The sequence below is a fragment of the Aegilops tauschii genome, chromosome 3, assembly GCF_002575655.3.
Source record: "Aegilops tauschii subsp. strangulata cultivar AL8/78 chromosome 3, Aet v6.0, whole genome shotgun sequence".
In the NCBI taxonomy this organism is placed as follows: Eukaryota; Viridiplantae; Streptophyta; class Magnoliopsida; order Poales; family Poaceae; genus Aegilops; species Aegilops tauschii.
The window spans coordinates 545,076,913-545,092,810 of record NC_053037.3 but is presented as its reverse complement, the minus strand read 5'-3'; the positions used below and the strand labels follow the sequence as shown (position 1 = coordinate 545,092,810).

Below are 15,898 nucleotides of genomic sequence, written 5' to 3'. Positions count from 1 at the left end.
TCTAGATGCATGCTGGATAGTGGTCGATGTGTGGAGTAACAGTAGTAGATGCAGGCAGGAGTCGGTGTACTTGTCACGGACGTGATGCCTATATACATGATCATACCTAGATATTCTCATAACTATGCTCAATTCTATTAATTGCTCGACAGTAATTCATTCACCCACCGTAGTACTTATGCTCTTGAGAGAAGCCACTAGTGAAACCTATGGCCCCCGGGTCTATTTTCCATCATATTAATCTTCCAACACTTAGCTATTTCTATTGCCTTTTATTTTACTTTGCATCTTTATTTCTCCTTATTATAAAAATACCAAAAATATTATCTTATCATATCTATCAGATCTCACTCTCGTAAGTGACCGTGAAGGGATTGACAACCCCTTTATCGCGTTGGTTGCGAGGATCTTATTTGTTTGTGTAGGTGCGAGGGACTCGAGCGTAGCCTCCTACTGGATTGATACCTTGGTTCTCAAAAACTGAGGGAAATACTTACGCTACTTTACTGCATCACCCTTTCCTCTTCAAGGGAAAAACCAATGCAGTGCTCAAGAGGTGGCAAATATACAAGTCAAGTTCTATAATGAAAAATCCCACTAGTATATAAAGTGACGAAACAAGAGACTCTCTATCATAAAGATCAGGGTGCTACTTTGAAGCACAAGTGTGGAAAAAGGATAGTAGCATTGTCCCTTTGTATTTCTCTTTTTTTTCTTTTTTTTGGCCTTTCCCTTTTTTTGGGGGGGGGCCTTTCCTTTTTTTTGGCCTTTCTCTTTTTTTTGGACAGTGCTGTATTAATGATGATCATCACACTTCTATTTATTTACAACTCAATGATTACAACTTGATACTTAGAACAAAATATGACTCTATATGAATGCCTCCGGCGGTGTACCGGGATGAGCAATGAATCAAGAGTGACATGTATGAAATAATATGCATGGTGGCTTTTCCACAAATACGATGTCAACTACATGATCATGCAAGGCAATATGACAATGATGAAGCGTGTCATAATAAACGGAACGGTGGAAAGTTGCATGGCAATATATCTCGAAATGGCTATGGAAATGCCATAATAGGTAGGTATGGTGGCTGTTTTGAGGAAGATATAAGGAGGTTTATGTGTGATAGAGCGTATCATATCACGAGGTTTGGATGCACCGGCGAAGTTTGCACCAACTCTCAAGGTGAGAAAGGGCAATGCACGGTACCGAAGAGGCTAGCAATGATGGTAGGGTGAGAGTGCGTATAATCCATGGACTCAACATTAGTCATAAAGAACTCACATACTTATTGCAAAAATCTAGAAGTCATCAAAAACCAAGCACTACGCGCATGCTCCTAGGGGGATAGATTGGTAAGAAAATACCATCGCTCGTCCCCGACCGCCACTCATAAGGATGACAATCAAAGAAACACGTCATGCTTCAAATTTGTTACACGACCGTTACCATACGTGCATGCTACAGGACTTGCAAACCTCAACACAAGTATTTCTTAAATTCACAATTACTCAACTAGCATGACTCTAATATCAACATCTTTATATCTCAAAACAATTATCAAGTATCAAACTTCTCATAGTATTCAATGCACTCTATATGAAAGTTTTTATTATACCCATCTTGGATGCCCATCATATTCGGACTAAATTCATAACCAAAGTAAATTACCATGCTGTTTAAGATTCCCAAAATAATGTAAGTGAAGCATGAGAGTTCGTCTATTTCTTCAAAATAAAACTACCGCCGTGCTCTAAAAGGATATAAGTGAAGCACTAGAGCAAACAACAAACTACTCCGAAAGATATAAGTGAAGATCAATGAGTAGTCGAATAATTGTGTAACTATGTGAAGACTCTCTAACATTTAAGAATTTCAGATCTTGGGATATTATTCAAACAACAAGCAAAACAAAAGAAAATAAAATGACGCTCCAAGCAAAACACATATCATGTGGTGAATAAAAATATAGCCCAAGTAAAGTTACCGATGAACGAAGATGAAAGAGGGGATGCCATCTGGGGCATCCCCAAGCTTAGGCACTTGGTTGTCCTTGAATATTACCTTGGGGTACCTTGGGCATATGTGTAGAAGTGTAGAAGTGTATATAATATTTGTATGTGTAGAAGTGTATGGTTGTCCCCAAGCTTAGGCGCTTGGTTGTGATATGTGTAGAAGTGTATATAATATTTTGCGCCACTCCTAGTAATATAGTTGTTGCATGTTCGCTTCTAAAAAATGCAAGTGTTCTAATGTAAAAATGTACTGATCCAAGATGAAATATATGGGTTTGATTGCTACTTAATTCTGTGATAGGTTGTTTGCTGTTTCTATTTTGTGTGCTACTTATTGATCCTTATAAAAAGATGTTACCCTTAGCCATGTCAAAATATCATGTTGATAATAAGAGTTGGATAAATATTTAATTAGGTTTTATTAGTGCTCTAAATCAACCTGTAATGATGTTAGTATCATTAAACAGCATGCAACCAATCTCTCAGCTCTTAGGGATATTTCAGACATTTATCTTCACAACCACATCTCTCTCTCTCTCTCTTGGGTCGGCCATTCATGGTCGAAGTGTGGACAACTTATGATGGACCATGTGATCATATCCAAAATACAATTTCTGAAATAAATTAAAAATAATAAATAGTATAGTTTCATGGGCCAACCGTTAAACATGCCTTCAGTGTTGTGCATGATCGCGTTGCTATATATGTGTATGGTCACATCTACTCTCTCCCACTCAAGTAAGACATAGTCCAACCACATGCATACTTCCGCCGGTATCAATGACCGGCTCGAAGGATCGGAAATAGAGAAGAAAATAATACTTGAGGGAATATGAGGCATCGGGACATCAATAAGAAATGCTCTCTAGGCCTATCGCCATTCTATCTTCCAGATGTTCACAGTCTGACAGCAGTATTGCACATACCCCTAGGAGACTAAATTATGTTGGTCATGAGAAGCAGGTCATCCTATAGTGTATCTCCAGTTACTTGTTGGTTTTCATAGCCAATGACGCAAGAACAGTTTCTTCTCCCAAACATCTGTAGGTTTGCCTTTGTCTCGCTAAAAAATCAAATAGAGAATTCCTACATTTTGTTTCTTCAACGGATAAACATCTTACCAGCTTCTCAATGGGACACATTACAAGGACGTAGGGAGCTTACTAAATCAGTCTCGACAATGTCTCGCAACAAAATGAGTGATGGATGGAATTGATAAACTCAGACAATCTTTTTCTGTAAAGAAATCAAACAATATTAGTGGAAATGATTGACAGGTAACTTGAGACTTTATCTGCAGATATTTTGCTGAAGGGGACTTGTGACTAAGAATCCACGGGTTCAAAATTAATTGTCTCCAACAAAGTTCATGCCTTGGCTACAAACTGCACCTAACTCGTCTTGGTCAAGGTGGGTGAGCAGCACATTTCAAGGGAAAAGGATGTCCGCATGCAATTTTCTTTAAAAAAAGATCAAATTTCACATTTTTGAAGTATCAAAAAATATTTTTTTAAGTCCTAATATGCATATGGATGTACTCTACATGGGTATTGTTGAGGATATAGACCTTAGAGTCACCCGCCAGGAGGGGCCGGGTTACTCTTCGGATGGTCATTACCAGAAGCCCGGAGCCAAGTTTCAAGACGATGGGCCAGAGATGGGCTGAGACCCGGATATGGCTTAGGGCCTGTAGTTACAACCATTGTTATAGTAGACTTGTAGTGTAAGGCAAGTATAGTTTAGAGTCCGAGCCGGACGTTCTTATGAGCCGGCCGGGACTCTAAGGGCTGCTGGGCGTCAGCCTCCCTATATAAAGGGACGACCCGACAGCGGTTTGAAGGCGACAACGATCTCATTGAGAGCCGGGCATAGCTATTTAGCTCCCTGGTGATCGTAACCCTAATCGATAACACCTCAAACTGGACGTAGGCTTTTACCTTCACCGTAAGGGGCCGAACCAGTATAAACCCTCGTGTTCCTTGTCCCGCATAACCCCTTCAAGCTTCCTAGTTGCGATGGCTCCACGACTAAGTCCTAGCTCGAGGACATCTGCCGTGACAACTCCACGACAGATATAATGTTCCACGATGAAATGGTTCACAGCATGAGCTACATTAAAAAATCTTGGATTGTATGGTGAACAGTCTTATAAGCAACGGCAAGGGTCCTCAGACGATGAAAGGGCAGGGAAGGGAAAGAAGAATGGCAACGGCAAGGGTCCTCAGTTTAACCCGGGGAATCAAGGAGGAGGCAAGCGTAAGGCCGAGGGCGGCCTAGAGTTTGTAGCCAACGCCAACTCCCAACGTAATAACCAGCGACGCTAGGGGAGGCCCCCTCCCCGAGGTGGCGGGTCAGGTCCAACACTGGAGCAGCTATTAAATGAACCTTGTCCAAGGCATGGCTCTAGAGAGAAGCCAGCGACTCATCTGTGGAAGGATTGCGCGATCATGAAGGCCTTTAAGAGTTACAATGGCCCGGGCGGCGGCTCAGGCGCCGGCGGCTTTCATGGCCCAGGCGGCGGCTCAAATTCCGGTCCTCAGAACGGTCAAGGGGGCTTTAATCAATAGTCTGGTCAGGGTCATCAACAGCAGCAGGGGGGTTATCAGACCAACCCAAAGCATCTTAGCGGTGGACAGTATTATGTGTTCACCACTAGTTTGTGCAAACGAGACGAGAAGCTTCACAAGAGGGCCGTTAATGCTGTTGAGCCGGCGGTTCCGCGCTACTTGCGGTGGTCTGAGCAGCCTATAGTGTGGAGTAGGGAGGATCACCCTCCCCGGGTGGATAACCCGGGCCACTTGGCCTTAGTGGTAGCTCCTCAGGTGGGAGGTTATAAGTTCACAAAGGTACTCATGGACGGAGGTAGCAGCATCAACATCCTCTATTATGAGACTTTTCGCCGTATGGGGCTGGTTGATAAGAACCTCAGCCAGTCAAACACTATCTTCCATGGTGTGGTACCTGGTAAGTCGGCTTATCCAGTCGGCAAGATCGAACTAGAAGTGGCTTTTGGTGATGAGAACAACTACAGGGTGGAGAAATTGACCTTTGAGGGGGTCAAGATAAGAAGTCCATACCATGCTATATTTGGACGGCCGGCTTATGCCAAGTTCATGGCACGGCCGTGTTATGTGTACTTGCAGCTCAAAATGCCGGGTCACAACGGGACTATTACGGTTCACGGCAGCCGAAAGGTGGCTCTAGAGTGCGAGGAAGGCGACGCGGCTTATGCAGAGTCTGTTTGTGCTACAGAGGAGTTGAAGTTTTACAAAGACAATGTTGACCTAACAGATATGACCTCTCTGAAAAAGCCAACCACGGAGAATGAACCAGTGATGAAATTTATATCAGCTGATGAGACTAAACTTGTTGATTTTGTTCCAGGTGATTCGTCTCAGCAGTTTAGCATCAGTGCAAATCTGGACCCGAAATAGGAAAGCGCGCTCATCGAGTTCATCCGTGAGAATAGGGACATCTTCGCGTGGAAACCTTCTGACATGCCAGGTGTACCTAGAGAACTCGCTGAGCACACTCTCAATGTTTATCCAAACTTTAAGCCGGTCAGACAGTTCCTTCGACGGTTTAACGAAGAGAGGCGGAAAGCTATTGGTGAAGAAGTGGCCCGGCTCTTGGCGGCCGGGTTCATTGTTGAAGTTTTTCACCCGGAGTGGTTGGCTAACCCGGTGCTCGTACTCAAGAAGAACGGCACCTGGCGGATGTGTGTGGACTACACGGACTTGAACAAGGCGTGTCCGGCTGATCCTTTTGCTCTCCCCCGTATTGATCAAATCATTGATGCTACGGCAGGTTGTGCACGCTTAAGTTTCCTGGATGCTTATTCCGGGTATCATCAGATTAAGATGGCAGTTAAGGACCAGGAGAAGACGGCATTCATCACTCCCTTTGGAGCCTTCTGCTATGTTTCTATGCCCTTTGGACTCTAGTGTGCACAGGCGACTTACCAGCGTTGTGTGCAGAATTGTCTTCATAAGCAGATCGGGCGCAATGTTCACGCTTACGTAGACGATATTGTGGTTAAATCCATCAAGGAGGAAATCTTGATAGACGACTTGAGGGAAACCTTCGATAATCTCCGGGTCTACAAGATGATGCTTAACCCGGCCAAGTGTGTTTTTGGTGTTCCTGCAGGCAAACTATTGGGCTTCTTGGTTTCTGACAGAGGCATTGAGGCTAACCCGGAGAAGATCAAGGCTATCACCTCCCTAGCTAAGCCGGCATGTATAAATGACGTTCAGTGTTTGGCGGGTCGCATCGCCGCTTTAAGCCGGTTTATAAGCCGTTTGGGTGAGAAGGCTATGCCCCTATATCAGTTGATGAAGAAAACTGATAACTTTGTCTGGAATGATGCAGCGAATACCGCTTTTGAGGATTTGAAAAAGCAACTGGCAGAGCCCCCCGTCCTTGCTGCTCTGGTTGATAAGGAGCCCTTGCTACTATATGTGGCGGCAAACGCACGAGCCGTCAGCGTGGCTATTGTGGTGGAGCGCAAGGAGGCGGGTAAGGAGCATCCGGTTCAGCGGCCGGTTTATTATGTCAGCGAGGTGCTCATTGAGTCCAAGCAGCGGTACCCGCATTGGCAGAAGCTCGTATATGGTGTGTTCATGGCAAGCCGGAAGCTCAAGCATTATTTTCAGGGTCATCCCATCACTGTGGTCAGTTCTGCCCCTCTTGGGGATATTATCCAGAACAGAGAGGCTACAGGGAGAATTGCTAAGTGGGCTATAGAACTTGGACCTCATGGCCTCAAATATGTGCCACGCACTGCTGTTAAATCTCAGGCTTTGGTGGATTTTATCAATGACTGGACAGAGTCACAAGTGCCTGAGCAAAGGCCAGATAACACTTATTGGACTATTCACTTTGATGGGTCCAGACAGCTGGAGGGCTCGGGGGCTGGTGTTGTATTGGCTTCCCCTAAAGGTGACAAATTCCATTATGTGCTACGGTTGATGTTTCCTTGCACTAACAATGCGGCTGAATACGAGGCTTTGCTCCACGGTCTTCGGGTGGCTAAGGAGATGAGCTTAAGCCGGGTAAGGTGCTTTGGTGACTCAGACTTGGTGGCTCAACAAGTATCAGGCACCTGGGATTCTAAGGATCCTCTCATGGCGGCTTATCGCCGCGAGGTTGATGCCATTGCTGGGCACTTTCAGGGATACCAAGTGGAGCATATTGATCGCGGGAAGAACGAGGCGGCTGATGCTTTAAGCCGGCTAGGCTCCCAGCGAAAACCGGTGCCGCCAAACACTTTCTTGGATGTCTTGTATAACCCTTCGGTTCGGTTGCCTACAGAGGAGGATTTGGCTATCCCTGACCCGGAGGCACGACTGGTGGCGGCTCTTCATGTCATACCAGACTGGACAATGCCTTATCTGGCTTATATAACCCGGGGAGAGTTGCCTGAGGATGAAACTCTGGCTAGGCAAATAACCCGCCGGGCTAAGTCAATGATTGTTATTGATGGCGAGTTGCATCATCGCAGTGTTTCAGGGGCATTTCAGCGTTGTATCTCCCCTGAGGAAGGTCAAGAGATCTTACGCGAGATCCATGAAGGGGATTGTGGCCATCATGCCGGTTCAAAATCTCTTGTGGCCAAGGCTTTCCGTCATGGTTTTTATTGGCTGACGGCTCATGCTGATGCAGAGGACTTGGTCAGTAAATGTGATGGTTGCCAAAGGTTCTCATGACGGGCTCATGTGCCGGCTCAGGAGTTGAGGATGATCCCAATCACTTGGCCCTTTGCGGTCTGGGGACTTGATATGGTTGGGCCTTTTAAACGGTCCAAGGATAAGAAGACCCACCTTTTGGTGGCAGTTGACAAATTCACGAAGTGGGTGGAAGCTGAGCCAGTCAGCAAGTGCGATGCAGCCACGGCGGTTCAATTTATGAAAAAGGTGATTTTCCGCTTTGGTTTTCCGCATAGCATCATAACTGACAATGGCACCAATCTATCCAAGGGCGCTATGGAAGAGTTTTGTCAACGAGAGCATATCCGACTTGATGTTTCCTCAGTGGCTCATCCCCAATCCAATGGTCAAGCTGAGAGAGCTAACCAGGAGATTCTGAAGGGCATCAAGCCCCGGCTTTTGGTCCCTTTGCAACGGACGCCGGGTTGTTGGGTGGAGGAGTTGCCCTCCGTCTTATGGAGCATCAACACTACTCCTAACAGGTCTACAAGCTTCACGCCTTTCTTCATGGTTTATGGAGCAGAAGCAGTCCTCCCCAGTGACATCCGTCACGATTCACCTCGTGTGGCGGCTTATGTTGAGACGGATAATGAACAGGCGCGCCAAGATGCTCTGGACTTGTTGGACGAACAGCGTGATGTGGCAGCAGCCCGTTCAGCGATTTACCAACAAGACCTGCGCCGTTATCATAGCCGCCGGGTCAAATCCCGGGTCTTCCAGGAAGGCGACCTTGTGCTCCGGCTCATCCAGGATCAAACAGATGCACACAAGTTATCCCCACCTTGGGAAGGGCCCTTTGTGGTCAGCAAGAACTTGCACAACGGGTCATATTACCTCATTGATATTCGGGAGCATAAAGATTCGCGTAAATCTGAGGAGGAGACCCATCGGCCGTGGAATATAGCTCAGCTTCGGCCTTACTACACTTGAGCTACCGGCTCTCGTGGTGTACATATTTATCTCAGACATGTATATATCATGATAAGCAATAAAGCAGGACCTCTGTCCTTTTTTCTCCTCCAAATATGCGTGTGTTGCTTTTTTACATGCTGACTTAAAGGACGATCCGGCTTATGGTCGTATTCGAATCTAGCCGTAAGCAGTAAGGTCACTTGGGGGCTTCCTGTTCAAACATGGGTCGTATTCGAACCAAAGAGAACATAGCTGTCGATACCCACTTGATTGGCAAAGTGCCGAGCTCATCGGGAGGTTACCTTTGGTCATATTTGAATAATAGTTTAACCCCTCTGAGAACCGACGTGGATCGTATTCGAATCAGCGTCGTTAAACAATTTTAAGAATCACTTGGGGGCTTCCTGTTCAAACATGGGTCGTATTCGAACCAAAGAGAACATAGCTGTCGGTACCCTTTTGATTGGCACCGCCACACCCATTGGGGGCTATATGATCGTATCCGAATCTTAGCTTAACCCCTTGGGGCCGGGTCTTTGGTCGTATTCGAACCGGAAGCCCCTAAGTTCTTCTGCTTTTTCACAAGTTTATTCTGAGGTATGCATGGCCGGGTCTCACTTGCCGGCTTAACTTTGGTTTACAGTGTTAGTTGCACGTCATGGGTGTCATTAAGGCAAGTAAATCATAGTTAAGGTGTCAACCTTGCTGCCCGGGTTATTTAAACCGAAAGATGCATACAGGTTGTTCAGTGTGTTATTTTGGCTATGTTCAGAGTATACTTAAGGACCCGTCTTTTTTGATTCATCTTCCGGGTTATTTATCTCAAACACCTGATTCTCAGGGCGGTAAGCCGCCTCGAGACTTGTGATTTGCCTTTTCTGTGCAGATACTTCAAGGCATCTTTGAGGTTGAGAAGAACACAGGGATGATTATGACCCGGAAAAACATCAAAGAGATAAATTCAAAAGACTTTCGCATTTAGAAACGTGCACGATGGCACGGCAGAGATAAACTGTTGCACCTACTCTATTACAATAATTTTTCAAGTCTAAAAGATGGAACAATGTTTGATAAGCCGCCCGCTAACTTATGACGCCTGCTGAGTTGAAGTCCCCGGCTCATTCCTGTCTTCTCCTCCGGCTGATCCCAAGACTTCGAAGGTTGATGATTTCCAGTTGATGCCGCTGAGAGCTTCGAACTGGGCTTCTTCGTCAATTAACCCGGCCGGGTCAATCTCCGGGGCGAAGGTGTGCTGACGAGTCGGAGGAATCAGATTGAGAGCTTCATAGCGAGGGGTTGGAATCCTTTGATTCTCCGCATTGTACCCCGGCTGATACTTGGTTAAGTCGGTGTTGTTCCCGATGAGGGTGGCCACCGGGCGTACAGCCTTCACACACGCCGCGAAGTCCTTCTGGTCGAAGGCTGAGCCGTCCTCCTTCAGGCTTGGGTAACCCAGGGCGATGTCTGCCGGGTCTAGCTCCGGCAGGAATGCTTTGGCCCGGCTCAGCGCGGCGATTGCTCCGGCTCTCGCGGATGCTCGTCGTAGCTCCTGGATCCGCTGCGGCAGAACTGCGAGCCGGCGCAGGACTTCGGCTAGATGAGTTGGCACCTCATTGGATAGGGCCACCACAGCTAAGGCACGCTGTAACCCAGTGTAGAGCTGTTCCACCAGGGTGTACACGGCCTTCAACTTGGTGACCACGCTCTGGTTAAGGTTGGCGCTTCTGGGACCTATTTAACAACATCAGATAAGCCGGTGACAAGGATGAATCAGGAGATGTAAACATTCTAACATGGATGAAAGCCGGTGTGGCGACTTACCAAAGATGGCGGCTACCATTTGGGAAACCTGGCGCTTTAGGCCGGAGAGCTCGGCGGTTTTCTCAGAGAGCGCCTTCTCCGCCTGTTCCACCCGGGTCACCAGTGCGGCTTTCTCCTCAGCCCAGGCCTTCCGCTCAGCATCAAATTCGGTCTTCAGCTTTTCTTGAGCGGCGATGCTGGAGACAAACTTGGCGTTTGCCTTCCGGGTCTCCATTTCCTGTGTCTTCAGCCGGCTCTTGAGATCCGCAAGATCCGACTCTAATTTCTTGCCAACAGCCTGTATATATTTCCGGGTTATTAACAGTCATTATATAAGTCCCAAGCGCTTTCCAAGCAAAGACACTTGGCACTTGGGGGCTAATGCATATTGAACGTATCTATCTACGTACTGCCGGCTCAATTGAGTAAGCCGGGACCTAAGTCTACAACATATTCAAGTATAAGTCGTCGGCTTGGGGGCTAGCATGACAAGGGTCACTATGCAGTAAGTAAAAAGACAGCAGAAGGATACCTCAGATTTTTGTTGGATCTGGTTGACCATGGCGATCTCGGCGTCCCGGCTCTTGTGAACTTGGCTGATGTAGCCAGAGACAAGCTCTCCAATGCTCAAGTCGGTGTAGCTGGAGAGGTCCAGATTCACCCGGTGGGGCTGCAGCAACTCCCCCTTCGCGGAGCATTTGGCCAACGCGGTCGGTCTCCCCGGCTCAACGAATTCCGTCTGGGTAATTACCACGTCTGGGTCGTCTGCTGGTGGGGCCGAGCCGGAGGCCTCCGGGTTAACCGACGCTTCGGTCGTTGTCTTGGTAGTCGGGGCAGGGGCTTCAGGCGCCGTGTCCTTGGGAATGGTGGCCTCGGGGGCGGAGGCAGCTGGCGGCTCTTGAGCCGTCGCCTCCGGCTCAGGCAAGTCTGGCACTCCGGCTGACCTGGTCTTCTTTGCTCTTTTGGTGAGCTTTGCCTGGGCACTGAAAAGGCAGAAGTGTTAGGCATACAAAGAGTAAGTACAGACAGATAGTGAAAGGAGATTGTTATTACCCGGGTGCAGTCTTGAAGGCCGGCAGACTTGACTACATGGAGTCACCCGAAGAGGGGGAGGTCTCCTGATAATTGGAGTCAGAAGAGTTGAGAGGCTGACGGATAACACCCGCCAACGGATGAAAGGGGTACAGGTGAGAAAAAACCTCAGTGCGACGCTTCCTGGTTGCGTCGGGTAACCCGGCGGAGAGGTCGGTGTCTTTGCGGGCCCGGGTGTGACGCCGACTTTCGTGAACCTGCTGCTTCAAAAGAAATTGAGGGTCTTGATGAGCTAATGGATGTGAAAAGCTTACTTTCCGGGTTACTCTTCGGACTTTCAGCTGTGGCAAAGGCTCCGAGTCGGAGGAAAGTGACATTACCTCTTCAACCACCGGGTTACTGGCGCCGGTGTCATCCTGTCAATGAGCAAATGTTGATAAGGTGGACAGCAACAAACAACAAATATGGCAAGACTTTAAAGGTTTAAGGATTACCTCTGACTCGGAGCTGTCGCTTAATTGCAGTAGCTCCGAAGCAGTGGGTCTGCTTCCCTTTTTGCGAGGGGCGGCTTTCTTGGCGGCTTTCTTTGCTTTCCGGGCTTTCTTGGCCGCCTCATGGTCATATTTGACCCGCCAGAATTTATCATCAGCCTGAGAGGTAAAATGATTGATTCTTAAAAAGGTTCGGTTGAAGGTTATATGCAGACGAAGATAAAGGTTAAAGTCAGCGGCTTACCGCTGGGGCTGGATTGATCTTGCAGAAGGGGGCTAGCCCGGTTCTTCCACAATCTGCCAAGCTCTCGTTTAGAAGAGCCTTGGTCTCCTCCTCTGCAACGTCTTCTGGAAGATCATTGCGACTGTGCCTCTGCGGGTCATCCTTTCGTCCGGTGTACTCACACATTAAGCCGGGGCGGCGGCTCAATGGGATCACCCGCCAAGAGATCCAGACCCGGACCAGGTCAATTCCGTTCAGACCGTTGCCTAGCAGGGCCTTGATCTTATTGATCGTTGGAAGCAAAGGCTGGCGTTCCGCGGCAGTCAGTTTGTCGGAAAGCGGATGAGTCGGCTCTAGGCGCGTTGGGCGAAAGCCGGGCAGCGGGTTCTCCTCAGCTGGGGACGTATCTTGGTAGTAGAACCAAGTCATATTCCAATCCTTAGGGTGGCTCGGCGGCTCTGCGTAAGGGAACAGACAGTCCCTACGCCGCTGGATGGAGATGCCGCCTAATTCCAGACTTGGCCCGTTGGCACACTCATTTTGGCGGTCCAAATAAAACAGCTCTCTGAAGAGCAGCAGACTCGGCTCTTCTCCAAGATACACTTCACAAAAGACTTGGAAGTTGCAGATGTTGGATACGGAGTTGGGTCCTATATCCTGAGGCCAAAGGTCAAAGAAGTTGAGCACGTCCCGGAAGAATTTTGAGCCGGGCGGTGCGAAGCCCCGGCTCATATGGTCCGCAAAGATCACTACCTCCCCGTCCCTCGGCTGTGGTCTTTCTTCTGACGGGTCAGGGGCACGGTAGGACATCACTTCCTTCTTGGGCAGATATCCGGACTTAACGAAGTTGGCCAGGGTCTCGTCAGTGACGTTGGATCTCATCCAGTTGCAAGTGATGGGAGCCTTGGGAGGCATGGTGAAGGTTTGTGGTCTATGATAAAGGGAAAAGTGTCCGGGTTAATTGTAAGCCGGAGATTATCATTCAGACTAAGATGGCGGCTTATGAAGGGGATTAATGATATATATTCAGATACGGTGGGTTATTTAAGCCGCAGTGGGATTCTAAGTAATTTGGTTATCTACGGTTTTACCAGAGTTAAGCCGGAGGATTCTACAGAGCATAGTTCTCTTTAAACCGGAAAGGTTCTATGGCGCATGTCTTCTTTAAACCGGAGATATAAGCCACCAAGATTCAAGGGCTGCAGTTTTTACTAAGTGTGGTAAAACAGGTTTTACATATTGCAGTAACTTTTTTGGATCAAAATGGTCGGGTGAAATGAAAATTTTCTAGACCTAAAAAACAGAGGCAGCAGAAGTTCTTGAGGTTGAACACGGTTCTTATGCAGTAAAAGGAGGGCTTCTTGCAGGTGAAATGGATCTCAAACATCTACCGCAGTGGTTCTACGCAGAGTTAAGATCAAGAGAAGGGTGGTAAAAAGCAAAACTACCGCAGGCCACAACGAACTATGAAGAACTGGAGGAACCCTACTGTAGATCTACTCTACGGGGTGGTGAGAACTTACCGGAGCTGAAGAGGTGCGGGAGTCGCCGCCGTTTGTCTGGTCCGGGTCAGGGTGATGCAGCGGCCAAGGTTGACGAAGGTCGGAGGCGAGACGACGGCGGCGGAGCACGAGCTCGGGCAGAGGAGCGACGGCGCGAGGAGGAAGAAAGGGAGCGTGAGAAGAACACGTTGGGCCGGCCTATTTATAAGGTGGAGTCATAAGTGGGCGCGAGATTCAAGGAGACCACGGCGTGGTTATCTCCCCCTCACGACGCCTCGATTTTCAGAACGACAGTAAAAGCAAAGATCCGTTGCGGATCTGGCGGAGTAAAAAACGGACTTAATGGAGGATGACATCACGGCGGATTATCCGGAGTCCAGAGGATGACGTCACTCCGGGTTATGGCCTTCACATGAATTGTAAGCCGGAGATTTTCTCTGTCGGCAGAGTTGAAGATTGACACGAGCCGGCTCAAGTCAATCTGGGGCCTAATGTTGAGGATATAGACCTTAGAGTCACCCGCCAGGAGGGGCCGGGTTACTCTTCGGATGGTCATTACCAGAAGCCCGGAGCCAAGTTTCAAGACGATGGGCCAGAGATGGGCTGAGACCCGGATATGGCTTAGGGCCTGTAGTTACAACCATTGTTATAGTAGACTTGTAGTGTAAGGCAAGTATAGTTTAGAGTCCGAGCCGGACGTTCTTATGAGCCGGCCGGGACTCTAAGGGCTGCTGGGCGTCAGCCTCCCTATATAAAGGGACGACCCGACAGCGGTTTGAAGGCGACAACGATCTCATTGAGAGCCGGGCATAGCTATTTAGCTCCCTGGTGATCGTAACCCTAATCGATAACACCTCAAACTGGACGTAGGCTTTTACCTTCACCGTAAGGGGCCGAACCAGTATAAACCCTCGTGTTCCTTGTCCCGCATAACCCCTTCAAGCTTCCTAGTTGCGATGGCTCCACGACTAAGTCCTAGCTCGAGGACATCTGCCGTGACAACTCCACGACAGATATAATGTTCCACGATGAAATGGTTCACAGCATGAGCTACATTAAAAAATCTTGGATTGTATGGTGAACAGTCTTATAAGCCGCAATAAACCATGAAGGAGGAAATAAAATGGAACGAGGTGACGGGACACATTAAACCTCCCAACGGGACACGTTACAAGGAGAGGTAGGGAGCTCATATGAACCATTCTTGTCCAATCTCATCCTCCCAACAAAATATGCCCACTGGGCTATCAATTACTGTCATTGGTTCCCTTCCGGCCGGCCTAATATTTTGTTCGACTGCTCAGAGTATGTAAATTTTCACATTTCACCGTGGAATGCAATTGTACCGCTGCAATCCTCGCATCACCTAGGCATGCCGTAACCGGAAAGTATTTTGAAAACATTATCATCCTTACTACGACCATGGCAAAAGGATGTATCGAAACGGTGATCTTTTGTCTCTGTGACCGACTCGTTTGTTCTGTTTCCTTTTGGTTGATTATGATTATAAATTATAATTAAATTAAACTTTTTATAAAGTATTTTGAAAACATTATCATCCTTACTACGACCATGGCAAAAGAATGTATCGAAACGGTGATCTTTTGTCTCTGTGACCGACTAGTTTGTTCTGTTTCCTTTTGGTTGATTATGATTATAAATTATAATTAAATTAAACTTTTTATAAAGCCAAAAAAGGGAATATTAAGGAAATGTCAGAAGGGGGGTTTGAACCCACGCCCTCGTAAGAGGACCAGAACTTGAGTCTGGCGCCTTAGACCACTCGGCCATCCTGACAGCGTCACTAACTTTTGACATTCACTGTATAAAGCAAAATCCTGCTGTAAATTTGAAATAAATCCGAGCATACTCCCTCATCTCCACTCTGACTTGGTCTCCCGATCATCAGGGCCACTGGCCAGTACTGTACGTACGCTTGTTCGTTCGGTGGGAGTAATTGTCCGTGAGACCGTGACCATCAGAAACTCAGATTGCCGGCCAGGTCAGCACCCAGCACGTACACCAAGCGAAAAGCGCCCTTTCGGAGCTCCCCGAGTCATTGTTCTATATGTCTCGTCTCGTCGATCTCCGTCGGTTGGTTTGTCCTTCGCTTCAGTTCACTTCACTTCCCTGGTCACCGCCGTGCACATCCACATGGACCGACGAGAAGAATACCAATCACAAGTTTGCATCTGGGACTACCACATGG

General features: G+C 47.7%; 1 non-coding gene across 1 annotated transcript; it reads right to left on the bottom strand.

The window, feature by feature from the left end:
- Positions 1-15,402: 15,402 nt before the first annotated feature.
- On the bottom strand, positions 15,403-15,486 carry TRNAL-CAA (transfer RNA leucine (anticodon CAA)). Its single transcript has one exon. It is a non-coding gene; the product is annotated as a tRNA-Leu (tRNA).
- Between the last annotated feature and the right edge of the window lie 412 nt (positions 15,487-15,898).